Genomic DNA, 23,417 nt, shown 5'->3' with positions numbered 1-23,417 from the left:
ATTAACATCATACTCAGACTATTTAATGTCATATAAGAAATTCAAGGTCTAATATGTAAATGCCGCAGGTTACCATACAACACGTGAATTGTGGTAGATGCTGTGTGTGTCACAGCCATATACCTTCACCCTCACTATTTCAGTGGATGCTTGCTTGACTTTTCATTGCCAGCATCTGCTTCTCTTTGCCTGAGTTTTCTTTGTCCATGTGCTTAGCAGGCCAGAAGTGCTAAAGAATAATGCTCCTGGATGAGCGCTCGCCCAGTAATTGATGGAGGTCATGTACAAACTGCCCAGGTTATTCACTCTTTTGCTGAGGTGACTTTGAGAACAGTGCTCCGTACTGACTCCCAGAGTTCCTTATTGGGATCAGATCCAGGAATTGACAGTGATGACTTCCCAGGTAATGTACCCTCTGTTGGCTGCTTTGTCTTCCCTGTCTCACTTTTCTGCCTTTCTGCCTGTGTTTCCTGATGTCCTCACTCAGGTGAATGACTAGCACTCAAATCCTACCACCGTTCTTCTAGGGACATGCAACCAATACAATTCAAACAATTGCAGTTAAAAATAATATTTATGTAATAATAAAAAAATAATAATAATAATAATATTTATGTCTGTATAAAATCGGATATATGTACATTGAATTAGCAGTATTGGTTTTTACTGGGACTGGTAAGATTATAGATGGACATCTTCTTCCTTTTTACCTATTTGCATTATCTTGAATGGACCTGGAAGAAGTAAAAAATAATAAAAGTTATGTTAAACAGGAAAAAACAACAAATGCCTTTTCTCTTGTTCACTCTTTCTCAATCCCATTCTCATTTCAGTCCCTTCAAAGGAAAGCTACTAAATATGAGTTCCAGTGATTTATAGTGCAAAGACTTATTGTGAAATTATATAATGGCTTTCAGTCAAAGGAATATTAAAGGTAATACAGGCCTCGAGCTGTTCCTGTAGCAAGTGAATTTCAATTTTAAACTTTCAATGTTCTTTCTGCCTTGGGTATGTCTTTAAATGTTTCAGAGCTAAGAAATTCTGTTTTTCACCAAAAGAGGATTTAGCTGTATAAACCAATAGCATTTTCAGAATTGTAGGTATAGACATGCCTGAAAAATACCCTCCTCCTAGATTGTGTTGTTTTAAAGTAATCCTGCTTCCTTTTAGATGAAAAGATATCAGACCTCTGGGCTTCAGAAATGTTCATTTTCACAAAAGCTTGAAGGATAGTTGTTTGCTTATAAAATTATATTTGTAGGGTTGGAGAGAAAAGTAAATTCTTTCGACAAATCTTTAAGTCTTTGAAATGAGTAGTTCTGTGAGTGGGAAGTGACGTGGAACCAAAAGTTAGGAGACTTGAATTCATAGCCTTGGACAAGCTAGTGACCTGTTTGTTCAGCTGTGGGGCTAATAAACTTTAAACAGAAAGAAAAGAATGAGCAAAATAAAGGAATGTGTTAATATCTTTTGGGAACAGACAAGTTACATAATGAGTAAAATCTATTTTGGACCTTTTTTTTTAATGTTTGATAAACACATGAATACTAAGAAGTATTTCTTTACCCTAAGAAAAGCAGTGGTGCAGGTGTGGCTGATAGTAACAAATGCATTTGGTCTCAGTTATAAAGGGTATATGGGAACTGTGCCCTATGGATGGTTGTATCAGTTTGCTAGGGCTACCATAATAAAGTATCACAGAGTGGGTGGCTTACACAACAGAAACTGTTATCTTCCAATTCTCTAAGCTGGAAGTCCAAGCTCAAGGCTTCTGAGGCCACTCTCCTGGCCTTGCAGATGACCGTCTTCTCAATATGTCCTCTCATGTGCATACACTCCTGGTGTCTCTTCCTGTAAGGACACCAGTCCTGTTGGGTTAGGTCCCCACTCTAAGAGACTCATTTAACTTAGTCATCTCTTTAAAGGACTCATCTCCTTATAGAGCTACAGTCTGAAGTACTAAGAACTGGGACTTCAACTTTTGAATTTTGGGGGTCACTGTTCAGTCCCCAACAGTGACTTAGGTAGGAAGGACGATGAAGGCTCAGATTTGGGGACTGCTGAGCTCCATAATTTAATGATCTATCAAAATCTGTTTTAAATCTCAGGCTATGTTTTTCTTGGTATAGCTTTGAAAATCTGTTTCTAAAATTATATTTCTATGTGTCTGTTTCATTTCTTTTGAATTGTAAATATAGAAAATTGCTAAAAATTGTCTCCACTTAAAATTAAGTTGACTATAAAACATTCACACACACACACACAAATTGATTATATATTAGGCCAAAAGAAAAAAATGTCAATACATCCCCTAACATGGAAATCCTGAAACTACAGCAACAGAACAAGAAATCAATGACTAAAAGATGGTAAAATAACAAAGTAAAGGAAGACAGTAAAATAACCACAAAGAAAGCATTTTTAAAAGAAATTCTTCTAAACACTCAAGTTAAAGAGGCAAGCCAAAACTATGTGGTAGCAAGGGAAGTAATGAAAGCTTTTCAGTTATTCCTATTTAGTACTTTGAAATTATGATGTTATTAAATCACAGTTATAACAGTAAGTTAATGTTTATAAATAAATAGCAGTTAAGAATAAAAGGTATTAAAACTATTTTTGGAAAGCAAAACAATTCAAAATGTATGTGCTATACCTTCTACCTCAGAAGGCTGGTAAGTTGCAATACTAAAGAAATAAGAATAATGGAATTAATGAAGATAAGAGCAAATAGTAGTGAAATGGAAAAGAAAATATTTATCTTCAGAGCTATTGTTTTCTTTTCAGAGCTATTTCTTTAAAGAGACAATCTAAACAACACAAATACGCAACATCAACGATGAGAAAGTATTTACTCAGATTATGAAGAAATTTAACCATTTTAAATGAATACTAAGTATACATTTATATCAACAAATTTGAAAATATAGCTCAAATGAATACCTTTCCTGAAGAAAATTAGCAATTTTTACTCCAGAATAGTTAGAAACTATAACTAAAGAAACTCTAAAGAATAATTAGAAACTATAAATCAAAGAGCTCTCTACCCTTGTCAGCCCTGACCCATAGGTATCAGATCCAGATATTTGGTCAGCAAATCCAATTCAACTTGTAAGGCACAAAAAATTGAGATATTAAAGCTATTGCAAAACATAGATGAAAGTATACAAATTAGTAATTCATACTATGAAAATGGGATGTTACTAGTTCCGAAAATGTTGGAGGAGAGCACCAAAAAAGAGAAATTTGCAGACTTATCCCCTATGTCAACATAGAAACAAAAATATTAGTAATAGCCATCTAAAATAATCTAGCACAATATTGAAACAACACTGTGCTGTATTTCAGATTACAAAGATGGCTCAGCATTTGGAAATCTATTGAAATAATCCACTACATCAATAGTTAAGGAGAGAAAGTATATGATAGATGCTAGAAAGGCCCTTAGGTGAAGTTTAACTTCCATTTCTGAGGAGCATCTTTAGTAACTTGTAAATCAGAGGAAATATGCTTAATTTTAAAAGTTTTTTTTAAATCAGTAGTTAACAGCAGAAATCATACTCATTGAGAAACACTAGAGGAATTTCCTATAAATTTAGGAAAAAAGACATTTACCATTATCTATTATTTAACATCGGGCTGGAAACCCAAGGATATGAATGGGCAGTTACAGAAGACTGCAAATGAAAAGTGAACAATAAACATGAGAAAATATGGTCATCTGTAGTAGTACTAGGAATGAAAACTAAAACTATAATAAAATATAATTTTTACTTACTGGGTAAAATATTAACAGTGCTTAATTTTGATGCAGTTGCTCTCATCACCTAAGCCCCTCTTATGTTCCTTCCTGTCTCAGTGCCCCTACTTCTCTATGGATTAACAAAAATCACTTTAGAACTAGTTCCTTAGTAATTCCAAAACCTCAAGGCATCCACTGAGAGTTGATGGCTTTCTCTTCTGAAGAAAACTGCAGACGGGAAAGTTATGAGTCGTTGAAGGAGGGTTGGGGTGGAATGGGGGCAGAGCATTGGTTCTGTGGATCGTGGTTGTTTTTTTCTAAAGTGTCTGAGAATAAATACACCTTGCCACTATGAGGATTGATTTCCTTCCTGCCCATTAACATGACTTAAATTCTATTTCCTGTAAAATAATAATGCCTACAGTCTTTTGCTAAGGTGCAGTCTTTTCCTCGTTCAAGGTTATACTACAAACCTCTATCACATTAATCTATCTCTGAATAGAAAATGGCCAACTTGCTGCTCTCTAATCCCCAGAAATCTCCACTGAGCACCTGACTGTATTTGCAGTAGGCAGGGAAGGGTGGAGGACATTTCAATGCAATCTCACTTCAGTAGCAATGGGCAGAAAAATTTTATTACATGATTGTATTGTTCCACACAAAAAATGCAGCTAGAGGGCATTTGGACTGGCAGTTCTTAATAACAAAAGAATTAATAAAAAACTATAGGTACAATGATTCATCTAAGCCCTGGGCTATCTTTCCTGGAACTGGAGGCTGAATGCTGGGCTTATGTTGTTAACTGTGCTTCAGGGGTCAGAAGAGGGGCGCTCAGGGAGACCTCATAGTGTGTGCAGGCTGTCCCAGTAGAGTCCTTCTCTCTGCCTAATGTACAAGGTATTCTTGCTTGGGAAAGTGCCCTATCCACAAAAAGTCATATATCTTCTCTTGTTAAGACCATAGGCAGTTAGGATGGTTGATTTTGCTTCTGGCCAAACCGTAAAGAGCTAAAAATGACCCCTCTAGTCTGGAGAGATGAAAATAAGATAGATGCTGAATAATAGACTCAATTCCATTACTCAAGGATGTATAAAAAGTGAGATTTTCTATAGAGACTTCACTGAGACCCAGATTTAATAACAAGAATAATCTTAAGGACAGAAAGGTAACTGTTAGTCCACCATATTGGATCCAAGATAAAGATCTTCAGTCAGAGTTTGGGGTTTGAAAATTATAAATTTTTAGTGCAGTGGGTGACCAGCGGTTCCTACAGTCACAGAGGACCACTACATGGAGGCGACAAACCTTTGTAATCGTGAAGGGGCCGGTGCCACTTGTTTCTAGGTTGTTAGTCTCAGGTAAGATACCACATAGGTAATGAACTACCTAAAAACAGTTGTTCATACACTGGTATAAGCATTCATGATTTTGGGGGTTTTTTTGTGGAGATATTTCATGAGTAGAAGAAAATCATTATTTTACTCCATGTCATACATTGCTTTATAAAAAGAGGAATCCATAATGATTCCCTTATGAGCTTATTCATTTTTACCTGAATATCAGGATATTTTTCTCCTCTCCTAGAAAACAGTTCATTGGGGCACCTGGGTGGCGCAGTTGGTTAAGCATCCAACTTCAGCTCAGGTCATGATCACATGGTTCATGGGTTTGAGCCCCACATCGGGCTCTGTTCTGACAGCTAGCTCAGAGCTTAAGCCTGCTTCAGGTTCTGTATCTCCCTCTCTCTGACCCTCCCCTGCTCACGCTGTCTCTCTTTCTCTCTCTCTCTCTCTCAGGAATAAACAAAAAACACTTAAAAAAAATAAAACCGTTCTTTAATAATATTTGGGGGTTCCTGTAGCTTTGTTCCAAATATGTTAACTAATTCTCTTGCTATCCTTATTACATGGAGATCAAATTTTCATTCGAGAAGGATTTAGACAAAACATTTGAGCTATTTTATGTCTTAGTTCACCAGGTCTCCCCTTTTTTCCCATTATTCTCCTCATTCAAACAGTTATTTTCTATCTTTATATAACACTGACGTACATTGAATGTTGCTAGCTGCTAACTGTCCCCTGATGTGCGTTCTCTTCTTTTCTGTAATGACACAACTCCTGAATTTTAGCTGTGCATGCTGTTCCTTTTAACCTTTTTTTTTCTTTTTCCTTTTTTTTCCCCCACTAGCTGGAATGGAAATGTCATGAGCCATGTGCATGAATGCATCAGCTCACTGATGGCAGAGCAACAAGATCAAGAGCCTGTGGCCTTGCAGCTTGCTTGCCTAGAAGTGCTCACACCTGAATCTAAGAAAAATGCATTCTGTCGTATGTAAGCCACCATGGTCTGGGGGTTTCTCTTGTAGCAAGTGAGTCTGTATCCTAAATGACACGAGCATCTAATATGTGCCAGGTGATAGTTGAGCACATAATGTGCATTACCACATTTAATCTTCATAACCACTCTATAACGCAGGTCTTGTCATTATTGCCATTTTACAAATGAGCGAATGAAGGGACAGGGACTTAAGTTTGGCCGAAGCCACAGAGTTAATAAGTGGGAGAACTAGAGCTTCTGCTCTGAACCATCATGACATATATCTACTCAAGTATGACTCTGTTCCTTCCCTCATGTCTCACATATAATTAGGACTGAGGCCTGCAAATCATTCTCGACACCAGTGTTGGAATCTATTCCTTTCTTCCCAGCTCTGCTACCAGAAGCCATCCCTGTTCTCCCCAGGTGGCTTCCCAGCTGCCAATCATATTCCCCTTTAACTCATTCTCATTTAACCTTCACAGTTACCTGCCTCACCAAATATATTTGACGGCTCGGATTCCTCATCAAATCCTTTTACAAAGGCCCTTGTTTATGATATGGCTCCTAGAATGTCTTTTTGACCTCCTTATTTTTGCCCCACTTCCTTGGTCGGCCCCCACCCCCTCCTTTCTCTAGTGCCCGCTAATACTAACTGACCTTATATGCTCATGCCATGTTCAGTCATGTTTTTTCCTGCCTTGGAGAATTTGCATGTGCCTGGAATATTAATTCTTGCTTCTCCCTGGCGCACTCCTCTTCCCTTATGTTTAGCTTATGTCTGAATTTTGGAAAGCATTCTCTGACTCTTTGCATCTGTGCTGGCTGATCACTCCCAAAAGAACCTCTGGTCATTTGAATCAGATATAACATTATGCTTTATGTCTTTGATATATTCTTGACAAGCCTATAAACTCCTTGAGGGCAGATCTATTTTGTTTATTGCTATATCCAGTTGAGATCACAGGGCCTGGCACAACTAGGCATTTAATAAATATATTTGGAATGACTGAATAATGGATGAAATTGGGAGGTGGCAGCAGATGGCCATGAGGTTCCCTAGGTCTGAGCCTGTGACCTTGGTTCAGGTCTAAAATTGTGAATTCTGGAAATGGGAAACAGTGACATTGTGTCGTTTCTTCTTCACCAAGCATCTTGATTATAGCAAACATGTAAAATGGCCTACCCCAACATCAACCTACTAAGTTAGGAGAGTGATTATTACAGAGTTGAGTGCTGATGCTTTAATTCTTCAACTTGTAGTTATGCACCTCTTTACCCGTCAAAAAATATGTGAGGGGAATATTCCTCTGCTGCTGGTTTCTACAGCTGGTAGTGTTGGAAATGTCCATACAGTGGGTGTGTGAAGTGGATGAAGCCAAAAATTTTCAAGGGAACCCACAGAGAGCAGCTACTGTGATGTGTCACACTGTCCTCTGATCTAAGCTTCAGGAAATCTGGCTCATTGGTCATGTTTCTGGACTCACAGTCAAATGTCCTACCGAGCCATGTATCTCCTTTATCTCTGCCTCAGCATTCAGTAAGTTCCATCCTGCTACACCAGCTTTATTCTAAGATCAGGGAGAACAAGTGGTGATGGTAACAGCAGCATTGGCAGGAAGTTGTAGGGTTGGGAGTAAAGATTTTGTGAGTTGGAAAGGAGAAATCACTGTGGGCCATCCACCTTGTTCTCTTCATATTTTCTCTTAAAATGACTACCATTCATAGCTTATTTTTTCTTTCTTTCCAATACAAGATGCAGGGAGGTGGTGGTGTTAGTAGTGGATGATGGTAATCATGATTAAGTCCAAAAGCCTTAAATCAAGTTAGTTATCCTTTATTGTTATCTCCAGATTTAGATGGTTGCCAAGATCTTTAAATTCTGTGTGTGCCAAACATCATTACTGTCTGTCCCTTCTATTCCATTTCAGTAGTCATCACATGGGTGTAAGCCCCAGTGACTATGAGTCATCAGACTTATTGTAACAACTTCCTCTCCAGGCTCCATGTCTCTAGGCTCTGCATCTTTAATTTACCATACACACTCCAGCTCAATTAATCCCCATGAAGGTCTGCACTGACCTGGTGCCAAACCTTAGATGTTCTCCATGACCTTCAGTATAAATTTCAAATGCTAATAATTCAAGATGCTTATAATCTAGACTCAGCTTACCTGTGCAATATAACATCTTATTGTTCCTCTAGGTTGATTATACCTATAACTGACCTTGTCGGGGGCACACACCCTTGCTGGGGAGAAATCATGTTTTCTCTAGTCACTTTCTTCAGCAAGCTAAAGCTCTTTAAAAGACAAGGCCATCAGGTTCCATGGCTTTTTGGTCAGTCTAGTTCTTATAAAGTCCCTTCTAGTGCAATTCTTAAGTTTTACTTTTAGGGGCACCTGGGTGGCTCATTTGGTCAAGTGTCCAGTTTCAGCCCAGGTCATGATCTTGTAGTCTGAGAGTTCATGCCCTGTGCAGACAGCTCAGAGCCTGGAGCCTGCTTCGGATTCTGTGTCTTCCCCTCTCTCTCTGCCCCTCCCCTGCTCATACACACTCTCTCTCTCTCTCTTAAAACATAAATAAACATTTAAAAAATTAAAAATAAATAAATAAAATTCTACTTTTATCTTCTCCCTTCCATTTAATAGGCTTAATCTGTGTCCTGAAGATGTTCAGGATGGTAGGATATTGCCTATTCTTGCCCTCCTCTTTATTTTCCTTCCCTGGTTCTAGATCCTTTGGTGTGTTAAAGAGAAAGGGGGAGTCCTTTTTTCTTTGGTGGCCATTGTAATCTTTCTGTGGCTGTCTCTGTTTCTCTACTATCAACTCATTGTCAGTGCCTTTTATGTTTTCCTTACCGAATTGTGGGGTTGTTAGCTGCTCTATAGCCACATCCCTTCTTTATCCCCATGTCCCCCGTCCTCTTCTCAGCTCAATGAGGTTTCAAAGGCAAATCATCTAATATTAAATATGATGTACTTCCAATCATGAGATAAAAAATCAGTTACCCTTATATACTCAGTAAATCTCTTGGAGGCCACCTCACTTGGCCTTTGGGGAAGATTAAACACTCCTCCCCCTTTTATGGAGAGGAGAGAGGAAAATATTATGAAACTCTTGCCCTGGCAGTTGACTTAACATTTTTGATATTTCCTCCATTCCTCTATCCACACCACTGCACATTCTTCTAGCGTAGATTGCCATTGGGTAATGGTTGTAGGTAGATAACGTAGCTTAGTTATCTCTAGAAAGCCTTTAAGGAGTGTCTGACGTTTCAAGGGTTTTCAGAATGTGCTTGTTGTTGGTTGTTGGTCCTTAGCTTTAAGTTCTGGGAAATTAGGAGAAGTCTAACTCAGTGATCTTATAGATTCCCAAATAGGCATATTTCTTATAATAAAAATAATAGCTAGATTTTACTGTGCATTTAAAAAAGCTAGCTATTGTACAAAGTATTTTGCTGCATTATCTCATTTAATCCTCTGAGAGCCTAATGGAGTATGTATTATTTGTATCATTCTCATTTTATAGATGAAGCACTTGAGGTCTAAATAAGTTCTACAACTTTTCTAAGGTCATACATGCAGGAAGCAGCAGTACCAGGACCAACCCAGGTCTGTCTGATTTCTGTACCCACACTTTTAACTTCTATGACGTATTGTCTCCAAACACACCATGCACTATGCCTTTTTCCATACTGTTGAAATTAGACTTTCGAGATTATCCACTTAGATGGTTCCATCATGCAGATAAGAACCTTCACCTAGAGAGGCTAGGTGAATTTGTCATGGTCACACATCAGAACTTCCTGTCCTGAAATACCTTCTTTGCTATCCTATATATCCAGACCCTCTTTAGCCTTCAATCCCTAGCTCAGGTACCATCTCATCCCACCTCCCAAAGCCTTGACTGTCCAGCCCAGTCCTCAGTGGTCTCACACATTCCTCTGAAACTGATGCTATGTTCTGCTGGTATACCATTTACTTGGCACTACCACATAGACTGTCTTGCCATTTATTTAATTCCCATGGGACTATTGTAAAAAGTCATTTCATGTGCACATGACTCTATGCCTCATATTGATTATAAGGAACTCATAAGCAGTACTTTAAAAACTATTCTCTCAGGTTGCATTTTTATTTTAGATTATTATAAATGTTTTGAGTGCCTAACAGGGTTAACACAGTGTACCTGGAGATGAGAAAGAAATTCTCTAATTGAAAGGAACTTTCTGCTTCATAAAGAACATAATTTAGGTGCATACATTATTATTTTTAAACAACAGTAATATAAATGCCAAAGCTATGGAGCTTGAAAGGGTAGATTATATCTGGTTTGAGAAGATTTGGGAGGCTTCTTAGAGGAAGCAGATTGAAGATCAGCCTTGAAGGTGAAGATGTGGGTTTATGAGCATTGAAGTCCAAGGAAAAAGAAAGGGAAAGAAATGGTGCTAAGAAAAGGGCTTATTGTGGCCTCCTTTGCAGTGTGGAGGCCCAGCAGGTTGACTGGGGACTATAGACTTACTTTGACAATATTTCTTTTTCCATTTATAATCAGAACGTCTTTAGATAGTCCTCCCTCTTCTTCATACTCTCTGTAGTTTTGCAATAGGCCTGCCTAGACCCTGAAACTTTTGAAGTGAAGAGATAACAGGAGGATGCTGGTAGATGGCTGGAAGACCAACATAATGTCAAAGTAGAGATTTTCAAACAAATAATTCATTGTAGGAGACTCAAGTTTTGGATGGAAAGGGTAATGTGATTGGAATTGCACTTTGAGGTGGCGGGTCCGGCACTGGTGGATAAGATTGATTGAGCAGAGGGAAGTGGGGATCAAGAATTCAGTGCTCTCTGTGTTCCCTTGCAGCCTATGGCACAAGTAGGTGGAGCTTCCCAACAGTTCTTGTGGTCTGTGTCACAATGTTGGCCCTGTCCTGTGTTCCCTAATGTTTTCTTTTGTAGCATTCTTTACTCAAGCACTAGAGATCTCGAGTTGTGCCTTGTATTTTTTGCGTGTCATACCATGCTGACACAGTGGGCAGTCAGTCCATGGACAGTTTTTTGACTAGCAATTCAATGTTACTTCCCTGGAGGCAACTAGAGTGATGAGGAAGGATATTAGTTGATATGCTCTATCAATTTATAGTACTAAAGAAGTTCTCTCAGATAGATACCCAAGTACAGACTGTGTGTTCTAATGCTTTTGTTTTGTTCTAGTCCCACATAATGACGTTTTATGCTAGAATCTTTCCCGTTCAAGATAAGATATCTTTAGACAGTTCTCCCCAGGTTTATGTTTTGTTGTTTTTCCTTGTTTTTTACAAATAAGGGCAAAAAGTTGTAATTACCCATTCAACTCTGTTTCACCCTAGGAGTATTTTTTATTGTATCATTATACTTTTTTGTGATTATGAAAACAATATAATTGTAAAAACAAAACAATCGAAGTGAATGAAATAGAGGAGACTTCCTATGATTCCTTGCCCCAGACTAAAACCACTGCTGACTATTTCACCTTTTGGTGTCAAATGGGATAGACAGCTAGATAAGCAGGATTCTTGGTGCTTAGACCAAAAGAGTAAGTAATGGTGTTTCTCTAAATCCAACTATGGCATATCCATCAAAAATCGTTGAGGCAGTTTTTTTCATGTTTGGATTTATCTTGGTATAAGATCTTACAAATAAACTTCTTAACTCTGCGGCTGTGGAATGACTGCTCACTGACTACAGTTGAGAACTATTAAACTCTTCTCTGCTATAATTTAAATCAGCAGCTGAGTTAACCTGGTGGATAACTTACTAGATCCCTGAGATCCTGCACGTGGTTTCCCTGTGTAATTTAGGAAGTTGTTAAGATAAATTCCCTCTGGGGTAGCACAGTAACATGCCAAAAAGTCCAGGTTGAAAAAGTCACTTTAAGATAATTATTCAACTTGATTAGATTATTCATGCAAAATGTTTCATTGGTCCACAGGTAGTTTGTAGCAGAGCTAGAAGACTCATGTTCTCCTTTACCTTACCCTTCCCAGTGTCTCCTGCCCCAATCCAATGTAGTTCTGAAATCATTTAAGTAGAAAACAACTTTTGTGGAAGTCCCTGTTGCATGGTTGAAAAACTACTACTATTTTGTTCATGGAATCAGCCAATAATAAACCTCTGAAGCAATTAATGTGCTTATGCAAACCACTTGATATCTGAAGTAATGATATCCTTTAGAAAATGTGTATTATTATGTTATGACCTCTTTGACTTTCATCTTTAAATAATTCTGCTTTTGAACAATTAAATCAAGTCTGGAGATGGTTCTCATGCAAAAGAATCACCTCCAAACTCTATAAAGAAGACATGCTATGCACATTTTGATTGCCTTATAAATGTGACAATTATAAAAGCATACGAAAAAGTAAAAAAGAAAAATAGCAAAGAAAATACTCCTCCATGATTTTAAATAGGTTTACTTTTAAAAACTTTTTTAAATTTTTATTTATTTTTAATTCTAGTGTAATTTTACATACAGTGTTATATTAGTTTTAGGTGTACAGTATAGTGATTCAACAATTCTGTACACTATTCAGTGTTCATCACGAGGACTGTGCTCTTAATCCCCTTTATCTATTTCACTCCCCCCCCACCTCTCCTCAGGTAACCATCACTTTGTTCTGTATATTTAAGAATTTGGGGGGGGGGGGTTGTTTGGTTTTTTAAAAAAAATATTTTAATGTTTGTTTATTTTTGAGAAAGAGAGAGACAGAGCATGAGTGGGAGAGGGGTAGAGAGAGAGGGAGACAGAGAATCCAAAGCAGGCTTCAGGCTCTGAGTTGTCAGCACAGAGCCCCATGTGGGGCTGAAACTTGCATAGTGTGAGATCATGACCTGAGCTGAAGTAGACGCTTAACTGATTGAACCACCCAGGTGCCCCTGTTTGTCTCTTTTTTTCTTTGTTTGTTTTGCTTATTAAAATCCAGATATGAGTGAAGTCATATGGTATTTGTGTTTCTCTTGAGTTACTGTACTTAGCGTTAGATCCATCCGTGTTGTTGAACAGGATTTCATTCTTTTTAATGACTGAATAATATTATTTTATATCACATTTTCTTTATCCATTCATCTATAGATGGGCACTTGAGTTACTTCCATGTCTTGGCTATTGTAAATAATGCTGTGATAAACATAAAGGTGCATGTATCTTTTTAAATTAGTGTTTTCATTTTCTTTGGTTAAATACCCAATAATGGAATTACTTGATCATAGAGTAGATCTATTTTTAACTTTTTGAGGAACCTCCATACTGTTTTCTACAGTGGCTATACCAATTTGCGTTCTCACTAGCAATGCATGAGGGTTTTTTTTCTTCACATCCTTGTTGTTTCTTGTGTCTTTGATCTTAGACATTCTGATAGGTGTGTGGTGGTATCTCATTGTAGTTTTGATTTGTGTTTCCCTGATGATGAGTGATGTTGAGCATCTTTTCATGTGTCTATTGGCCATTTGGGTGTCTTCTTTGGAGACATATCTGTTTATGTCCTCTTCCCATTTTAATTGGATTAATTTTATTTAACTTGGATTAAATTGTATTAAATTTAATTCCTAATGTGTAGGAATAGTATTTATGTTAATAGCTATTTATAGACTTTGAGTAAATCAGGAACCTTGTTCATGTAGTTCTTTTAAGTATCCCAGATTTTTCTGAATTAAAGTATTCAGATGAATTAAGTATTCAGATTTTTCTGAAGTAAATCCTGATTTTTTTAAATAAGAAGGATATATACAGGTCATGTAATCTAATATATAAAGTATGACAAAAAATTTAAATTTCCCCTGCTACGTGTGTGTATATACTTTTTGGGTTGTTTTTAGGCATCACATTTTATCAAGGATGACTGGCATTTTTGTTTAAACTGCAGTTACTCTACAAAACTGAAATAGGGTTACTGTTGTAAAAACAGTAAACAGAACAAGTACTGTGCCCATTTTATAGAAGAGAAAGTGACCCTTCAATCTTAAATTGCTAGAAAGAGGTAAGGCCAGAAGTAAACTTCAGCCTCCTCTGAGAGATTTTCCAGTACTCTCCCTGCTATACTTTTCTTTTTTCTTTTTTTTTTTTTTTTGCTCCTCTTTTTTAGTTTTGGTTCAGTCACCCGAGGAAAAAGCCAGGAACAAAGCCAAGAACAAAAAGAGTCTGCAAATGTCACAATGAGACCTCTGGATGAACAGTAATTTTACTCAGATCTGAGAATTAGAGAGCTGCCTGGAAAACTGTATTATGAAGATTGAGGAAACTAGATGGCAAATCAATGTTCATTCAGAATAAACTTTATTGACCAATTACTTAAATTTTAAAGAAGTTAATTTGTGTTGCAGCAGCACCTTTGTAAGTGTTTTCAGAAGAGCTGAAGAAAAAACCCAGTAGTGTTGGAACTGCATGTTTGGTTTTCAGAGAGAAGCGTGGGCATTGCTTCAGAGGACACCCTCAGGTCAGCATTTTGGTGACAGCATGAAAGGGCTTTAGCTTCAGGAAGCTTCTGTGAGGTCAGCTGGGGGTTCCCCTGGGACCAAATTCTGATCTATGATTAGGATAACCCACTCTGCTCATGAAATGAGATTTCTAATGGGAATCAACCACAGCTTCTTTTTCTTCTCTTTAAAAGCAAGCTGCTTTGTCATGCTTCCTTTACTGAAATCATCACACACAAAAAAAGGGTTTTGAGAATTTTCTGCTTAAGACACTGCAGCAGATAATAGACAAAATAAGATGTAGGCGATTGCTCACTGGTCCCCTCCCAACATCATTGTTTCTTACTCCCCTTAGAGATTACCAAAGTCTGTTTTAGGATAACAATGGATTAGCTTTAATGTTCATGAATAAAACAACGACCCTGTGAGTAAGAGTCTGAATTTGGAAGGTAATAAAGAAACATATCAAGAGAGAAAGGAAACTTGAGGCTGAATTAGAAGTGGAATAGGAAAGAACCAATCTTTCTTCTGTATAGCCCCAAGTAATGTTGGCCTTGTCAGATGCATCACAGCTTTTAAGTCACACTTCAGCAGCGTCTGAGCCACAGTGAGAAATAAGCCCATCCCTTAAGGGCTGCATTACCTTCTCGAAACCGACTAGAGAAGGTGTGTGTGTGTGTGTGTGTGTGTGTGTGTGTGTGTGCAAATTTTGTTTTGCTCTGTGAAGGAAGAGAAGTGTTACTTATTAAGTATCTCATTTCTTCTGAGCCAGGCCGGTTGGAGAGATTGCTGCTTACCCAAGTTTCCATGGTTAGGGAATGTTAAGAGTAGAAAGCTGTGTCCAGTCTGTATGGCTGTATGCCATCCCTATCTCATTGTCAAAGTGGTCATTTTAAATACCTGAAAATTAAAAAGTTTCATCTTATACTGGGGTCATAACTTCTGATTTGAAGACATTTGAAGTGGAATTCATGTAAATTTTGAAGAAGTTTTCTCAGCCATCATCGCTTTCGGCCACTTGAAGCCAGGTTCACATGGCTTGTATTCACATACTACATTTTTTTTTTTTTAATTTTTAAATGTTTTTATTTATTTGTGAGAGAGAGAAAGAGAGAGACAGCATGAGCAGGGGAGGGTCAGAGATAGAGGGAGACACAGAATCTGAAGCAGGCTCCAGGTTTGGGGGGCTCAAACCTATGAACCGTGAGATCATGACCCGAGCCCAAGTTGGATGCTTAACCGACTGAGCCCCCCAGGCACCCTAGGATAATACATTTTAAGGTATTGAATATGGAATCTAGTTCTTATTTTATGTTCAGCTAATGTCAGCTATTTTTTTTAATGTTTTATTTATTTCTGAGAGAGAGAGAGAGAGAAACAGCATTAGCAGGGGAGGGTCAGAGAAAGAGAGGGAGATACAGAATCTGAAACAGGCTCCAGGCTCCGAGCTGTCAGCACAGAGCCCAACGCGGGGCTCGAACCCACAAACCGTGAGATCATGACGTGAGCTGAAGTCGGACGCTTAACCGACTGAGCCTCCCAGGTGCCCTAATGTCAGCTATTACAATTATAATAAAATATTAAAATCATTAACATAACTGAGTATGTTTTATGAACTACTTCAAATATTTCCATTGTCTCAGGGCTATTTTTTTAATACATATCTATATAAAAATATGTTATTATCTTTGAGATTTGTAAGTCTGGAGATTATTTTTCCTATTCCACTTTTGTTTATATTAGCTTTGTATATACCTAAGGTTANGCTTCAGGAATAGATTCCCATGATTCATTGCTTACATACAGCACCCAGTGCTCAACCCAACAAGTGTCCTCCTCAATGCCCGTCACCCATTTTCTCCTCCCACTCCCCCCCATCAACCCTCAGTTTGTTTTCTGTCTTTAAGAGTCTCATGGTTTGCCTCCCTCTCTGTTTCAAACTATTATTTTCTCCTTCCCTTCCCCCATGGTCTTCTGTTGTTTCTCAGACTCCACATATGAGTGAAAACATATGTAATCTGTCTTTCTCTGTCCAACTTATTTCACTTAGCATAGTACCCTCCAGTTCCATCCACATTATTGGTNTCATGACGTGAGCTGAAGTCGGACGCTTAACCGACTGAGCCTCCCAGGTGCCCTAATGTCAGCTATTACAATTATAATAAAATATTAAAATCATTAACATAACTGAGTATGTTTTATGAACTACTTCAAATATTTCCATTGTCTCAGGGCTATTTTTTTAATACATATCTATATAAAAATATGTTATTATCTTTGAGATTTGTAAGTCTGGAGATTATTTTTCCTATTCCACTTTTGTTTATATTAGCTTTGTATATACCTAAGGTTATCGTATTATAATTAATTACTCCTGTGATCCAGAGTTATTACTTCTATTTGTGTTTGTATGTTTATGTAACAATTAATTTTATAATATGTCAGGCACATTATATGTCTCATGACGGAATCAGAATTACTCATGCTGACAACCCTTGATGACTTGTATGGCCCTTTGAAAAAAGACATGTCAACACTTTTTTCACATTTCTACACTTTTCCACCATTTGATAATATAACAGAGTTAGTTGAGGCATAATTTATACTTGTTGGAAATCAATTTGGTAATGATGGGACACTTTTTTTCTCAGACTTTGTCCAATCAAAATGTCCAAGAAAGAGTTTTGGTGGAGAAGTGACTGTAACATTTCTAAGGACCTGATTTATGTATTAGGATGAACTTTACAAAAGTTATTAAGCATTAAATAGTTTGGGCAACCTTTTCTCTACTTATGATATTACTATCGTAGTAATACAGTAGTAATAAAGATGACTTCTGGTCATCTTTTTTTTCTTTTTTGAATACCCAGAGAATATGGGAAGAACTATGTACCTATAGAATCTTAGAAAACCTGTGTTATATGAAAAGATGTAATGAAGAAGCAGCAATTGACTTTTTTAACTTAAAATGATACAAATTTATTATCTTACCATAGATGAATGCCAGCCTTAGAAAAGGGCAAGGCCACTGGTGGTAGATCTGGGTAGCAGGCTATAACTTTGGGACCCTCAAAAATGAGGAATTTATTTATTTTCACTTCTGACATCAAATATTATTGCTGTTTGCTTTGAAAATATTTCCTCTTGGTATCAGTCATAGCCCTGCAAGAGCTGACAAGTACAGCATATTTCTCAGTTTTTTGGGTGGACTCACCAGCAAAACTCTTAAAAGATAACTGCCTTTTTTGCATGAAATTCAAGAGTTGCTTTAATTTCCTTAAACCAAAAAGAGAGAGCCAAATGCCATTTCGCGTCTATAATATGCCCTTTCATGGAGCTGTTGGTAAAGCAATTAAATGCATAAATGACAGAAATGATAGATATTGGTTTGGTTCCATTATTGCTATTTCATGCAGCGAGAATTATATTTCCCCAAGATTAGATTTTTATGACAAGATTTTTTTTTTAGTCATAATACAGAACTGTTATTTGTCAAAGAAGTAATATTTGTTTTTGGCTGTTGGTGAAATCTCAGAGGAAAAATTTCCAGACTCCATTTTACTTTTAAGAACTACATAAACCTGAAGAGTAGGTTTTTTTCTTTCAAAATAGGTTTTGTTTTGACTTTGAAAACCTCAGACTTCCACAAAGCATTTATAATGTTTGGAATAAGCATATAAAATATTTCAGAGTATTGGTATTCATCTTTTTTCATAACTCTGGGCAGAAATTCCTAGGGCAAATCTGAGGATAGATTTTTTTTTTCCACTTTCCAAATTGCCTCTTTGGCCCTCTGCACAGCCAAGGCTGGGTGTGCCCAAGGCCGTGGAGACCCTCACTGTTGTTACAGTGGTTAACAAAAGAGTTCACAGAGTGTTGAACGCTGGAAGGGATTATCCAGATCAACTATATAATCCTGTCATTTCTCAAATGGGAAACTGAGGTACAGGGAGATGAAGGCACCTGTCAAGGTCATCTGATCAGCTAGTGTCAGGGTTGTGTTTCAGGCAGACGGACCAATTGATTTTTCTTGGTAACTTCCCAGGATCCTTTTTTACTTCACTTTTGGTTTACTTCCATTCCAGTCCATTCCAGCTGGTCCCTGGTCTTGACGTGGCTGCTGTTTTGGCCTCATTCCTGCCCTCTGACTGTATTCACTGAGTAGGATTTCCCCACCAGAAACCTTGGCCTTCTCTGAGTCATTTGGACTTGGACTTACTTGTCCAGAAGTTTTAGTTCCTTGAGAATTTGAGGACTCCTTCTCCAGCTGTCGGCCTTTACTAGCCCTGCGGCTGCTCCACGTGACCGCAGCATGTTCAAGTTCAACTGTCTGTCAGGCATTGTGCTTTATAAAATAAGTTAATGTACTCCACACAACAGACCTTTCATGCGGGTATTTTACCACCTTGCAGCCAAGGAATCAAAGCTCAGGAATAAAATTACATCCTCATCACCTTACAGTGTTAAGTGTAGACTGATATTAAAATTCAAGAATATCCAAATCCCATTCTTTTTCCATGGGATTGGTCAGTTTGAGTGTGAAATGCTTAAGGCTCAGATTTTGAGTCACAAATTGTGACTTGCACTGCTTGGGGGACTCTGGCTCCTATTAATCTGCTCTGTAAAATATTTTTATGTATTAATGTATGAGCCTTCTCTTTGTGGGCCTGGTGCTAGGACTTCTTAGCTTTCTGATCTTAGAGCTGTCTTCCATATTTTCTGCCTTGTTATATGTTCTGGATGTGGGAATGGGAGCAGTTAAATGTCACTCTCTTGGCTGAAACAATAACTTCCTGATTGACACTCCAGCTGAAAATAGATCCTCTGAATGGCAAGATCACAGAATGCCCTGATATGTTTGATGAAATGCTATTAGACATTTCCACCTGCTTCCCTACTTCCCACTTCTGCAACGTAAGGGACAAATTCCTTTTTTTTTTTTTTAACCATTTCACATTCACTATCATGAGGGCATCATGGTCAGAAAGGATCTGTGGCAGGACTGGTTACAACAGCTGCCAAACGACTTCTGCTGCCTTAGCAAGTGGTATGTACCTACTGTGCCCTCCCTTGTTGCAGCTCCTTAGATTTAAAGATAACTTAGAAGGCTCTCATGTGATAACCTTACATTAAGTGTTTCCAGGTAGGATACAATACTGCATGAATAGAAAGGAGGGGAAAAATATTCATTGAGTGCTTGTTATGTGCATAAAAGTATGCCATAAATTTGCATGTGTATTACCAAGTGGGCCCCACAATAAGTGTATGAAGCATGGAATTTATTCACATTTTAGGGAGACATTAAAATGCTTAATTTGAGATCACATAGCTAGCGTTTGAATCTAGATGAGTCTGACTTTATGTATATTACAAGGCTACCCTAAATACTCGAGAAGCTGGGGCCCCAGTCCCCTGTTATCTTATCCACCATTACTCTTACCCTGTGTGCGTTAGACAGGGACTCTGGCTTCAGAAATCCTCATAAGAATCTTCACTAATCTTTGAAATTTGTATTTCCATTTATCAAAGAATGGCAATGTACATTGTTACACGGAGACTATAGTCTAAGTCTATCGTTCTCATTTTCCCCACCCTATTCAGCAACTGGACATTTTTTGGTGAAGAATGATACTCCTTATTGCAGTTTGCCCCTTCTGCCTTGGCAAAGACCCAGCACATTCTTCCACCTGATGGTTTGATGAAAAACCTAGGTAATATCTGTTTTGTCTATATGTTGAGTCCCTAATGGAGAAAAATCCAATTGACTAGTGTAGCTGACTATTCTTTTTCTGGATTTATAGCTGCAGACCTGAACTTAAAAAGAAAGTGAATCTATTCCTAACCATTGTGCACTCACTTGCTCTTCCTTCCTTCCTTCCTTCCTTCCTTCTTCTTCCTTCTTTCCTTCCTTTCTTTTTTTCTCTTTCTCTCTTTCTTTCTTTCTTTGTTTCTTTCTTCTTCCTTCCTCCCTTCCTTCCTCCCTCCCTTCCTCTCTCTCTCTCTCTTTCTTTCTTTCTCACTCTGTCCCTATCTCTTTCTCTCATCCTCCCCAACCCCTCCTGCTTTTATCTCCTATGGCCAGCTGTACCCAACTCACTAACACCTTAGCCTGATACATGGCCAGTATGCACTGAGTCTTCTTTTTAAGAGACATTCCTTCCTATGAGGCCAAAGACAGATTATTTATTTAATTTTATTTTTATAATTCAGGTCACCTTTCTAAACTTAAATTTCTTTTTTTCCTGAAAAACAAGGAGATTAACTGGAAATATTTTAAGATTCAGTGTTTGTCAAACTGGTTAAAATGAATGAATCTTTTTTTTCTTAAGATAAGTAGTGCTTTCTTTTTTTTAATATTTATTTATTTTAGAGAGATAGAGTGAGCAAGCATGAGTGGAGGAGGGGCAGAGAGAAGAGGGAGACAGAGAATCTGAAGCAGGCTCTAGGCTCTGAGCTGTCAGCAAAGAGCCCGATGCAGGGCTCAAACCCACAAACCCTGAGCTGAAGTCAGACACTTAACTGACTGAGCCACACAGGTGCCCAATGAAATAAATGAATCTTAATGAGCATTTTTTATTTATCCTGTATAAAGTTTTAGCAGTGGGCCTTACCAGCCACAAGTGACTTCTGTCCAGAGCTGTGAGGCAGGGATTAGTTGCCATTTCTCTCTGATTCTATCAGTGCAGAGCCTTCTTCTTTTCCACCTCCTCCTGATGGACATCTCATTCTTTCTATAGTTCTCTTGATTGTTTCTCAGTCACCCGCTAGTTTCCTCTCCCTCTGTCTTTAGGGTCTTACGAGGCAGGGGTTTCTGTCCCCAGTTTTCCCTGACTCCCCAACTAAGACTGGTCCTGTCCATACTTGTTACAGATTTCATCAGACCATATTCAATTCAACAATGTCTAGTGCCAATCATGTGCAAGTCTGTGATAGTTGCTGTGTTTCATTCTAGGGATACAGCCTCACCAAGGTGCAAGTTTTATAGAAAGAAAAGTCTGGAAATTTTATTTTATTTTTTATTATTATATTTTAAAATATAATTTATTGTTAAATTAGCTAACATGCAGTGTATAGTGTGTACACTTGGCTTCAGGAATAGATTCCCATGATTCATTGCTTACATACAGCACCCAGTGCTCAACCCAACAAGTGTCCTCCTCAATGCCCGTCACCCATTTTCTCCTCCCACTCCCCCCCCATCAACCCTCAGTTTGTTTTCTGTCTTTAAGAGTCTCATGGTTTGCCTCCCTCTCTGTTTCAAACTATTATTTTCTCCTTCCCTTCCCCCATGGTCTTCTGTTGTTTCTCAGACTCCACATATGAGTGAAAACATATGTAATCTGTCTTTCTCTGTCCAACTTATTTCACTTAGCATAGTACCCTCCAGTTCCATCCACATTATTGGTAATGGCAGGATTTCATTCTTTCTCATTGCCGAGTAGTATTCCATTGTACATATATATAATACATATATAATATATAATACATATATAATATATACATACCACATATTTTTTATTCATAATTCTCCCTTTTTGAAGAACTTCTGTATTTTTCTCAATATTCAAATGCAAATATGATTTTAAAAATAAGCTTTTTTCTATATTTATAAGCATCTTGATAAGAAAAATATATATGACATGTTACTTACATAGCTTAAGGTTTCCAAAAAAGGAGAAATAATATACTTACCTACTAGCCTCTGTATCTTATACATTGTTTTCAAGAGTATCCATGTCCTACTCATGAGGATTAGAATTTTAAAAACCTCCATTTTAAGTTTAAGGAATTTGATAAGTTATGGGAAAAAATGAGATTAGATCATTGAAGTTATGAATTATAGAAGTATTAATACATTTTGTGCTTATTAAAATAACACAGTAAAGGCAGCCTTTTAAATACAGAGAAAGTCAGTAATAGTTTACATATTTTAAGTTAGTAGTAATGAACAGTATACTACTCCTTGCTCAGAGATACTCATTTTAGGATTTTATTCCTCCAAGTTTTAATGAGATAGTTATTAAGTTTATTTAGTGTTGCTGTGTATTATGTGGGCTTAACCTCCTGAAATGGTATTTGTTCCGAAAGAAATTGGAGTGTAAGTGTTGATTCTCGCCTTCTAGGTCCCCACAGTGATTGCAGAAACACAAAGTGATTAATGAATGAGATGAAACAAATAAAGCACTGGGAATTGTTTAGCATAGCTTTGGAAGCATTTCTCAGCCCTTATAGGTTATTCCTCTTTGTTCTTTTTACGTCCGAAGCACATCCTAGAAGCTCCCCTTTCATAAGACCTCTTTTCTTTTTGTATTCAAAGATGCTTAAACACAGCTTTAAAGCTCAGTGTTAATTAGTCTCCCTCAGATTTCTTTATATCTCACTGGAAGTATCCCAGCTCCTTCACCCCTCCCACTGAATGTCACTTTTTGCATGAAAATATTCTTTAACTTGGAAATTTGGAAATTTCCTTTTTGGAATCCCACTCACTCTTAACTTCCAGTGCAGTTACTTCGGTACTTATCCTATTCATCTTCATTATATTGTAAGCTTGCCAAGCTCTCTATTTCCTCATCTTTGTTTACCCAGCAGCATCTATCAGGGATCTTGCTGAGAGTGAAAACTTAACAAATATTGGCTGAAATGAATTATTGAGTTACTGTTTGGTACCAGTGTGTGAGCAGTGGAGGGTTAATATTTATTGTTCATAAAAGAATGACGAAAGCATTCTCTTTGTCTAATGTGTGATTGTTTCTTTGCAACCTTATCATATGTTAGATTGGACCATATTAAATTGCTATTTTATTGTTCAAAATTTTAAAAGTTGAAAGTAATTGACAATTTCATATAGTTCAATTTATATTATTAATTTATTTTCAAATGTTTCAGAGGCACTTGTATAGCTTTTGGACA

General features: G+C 37.5%; 1 long non-coding RNA gene across 12 annotated transcripts in view; it reads left to right on the top strand.

The window, feature by feature from the left end:
* The window catches only part of LOC144231822 (uncharacterized), a 117,943-nt gene that overhangs the window by 79,365 nt on the left and 15,161 nt on the right, over positions 1-23,417 (top strand). For 7 of the 12 annotated variants that reach the window (XR_013335194.1, XR_013335198.1, XR_013335202.1 and 4 more), the window contains 2 exons: positions 217-403; positions 5,927-6,070. This is a non-coding gene — a long non-coding RNA (uncharacterized LOC144231822). Of the gene's footprint in view, positions 1-216; positions 404-833; positions 935-5,926; positions 6,071-20,108; positions 20,219-23,417 lie in introns of all 12 variants that reach the window. The other 5 variants (XR_013335200.1, XR_013335196.1, XR_013335197.1 and 2 more) reach the window with 5 other exon arrangements.

This window comes from Crocuta crocuta, unplaced genomic scaffold (assembly GCF_008692635.1).
Source record: "Crocuta crocuta isolate KB4526 unplaced genomic scaffold, BGI_CrCroc_1.0 scaffold102, whole genome shotgun sequence".
NCBI lineage: Eukaryota > Metazoa > Chordata > Mammalia > Carnivora > Hyaenidae > Crocuta > Crocuta crocuta.
This window is presented reverse-complemented; position numbering and strand designations above follow the sequence as displayed.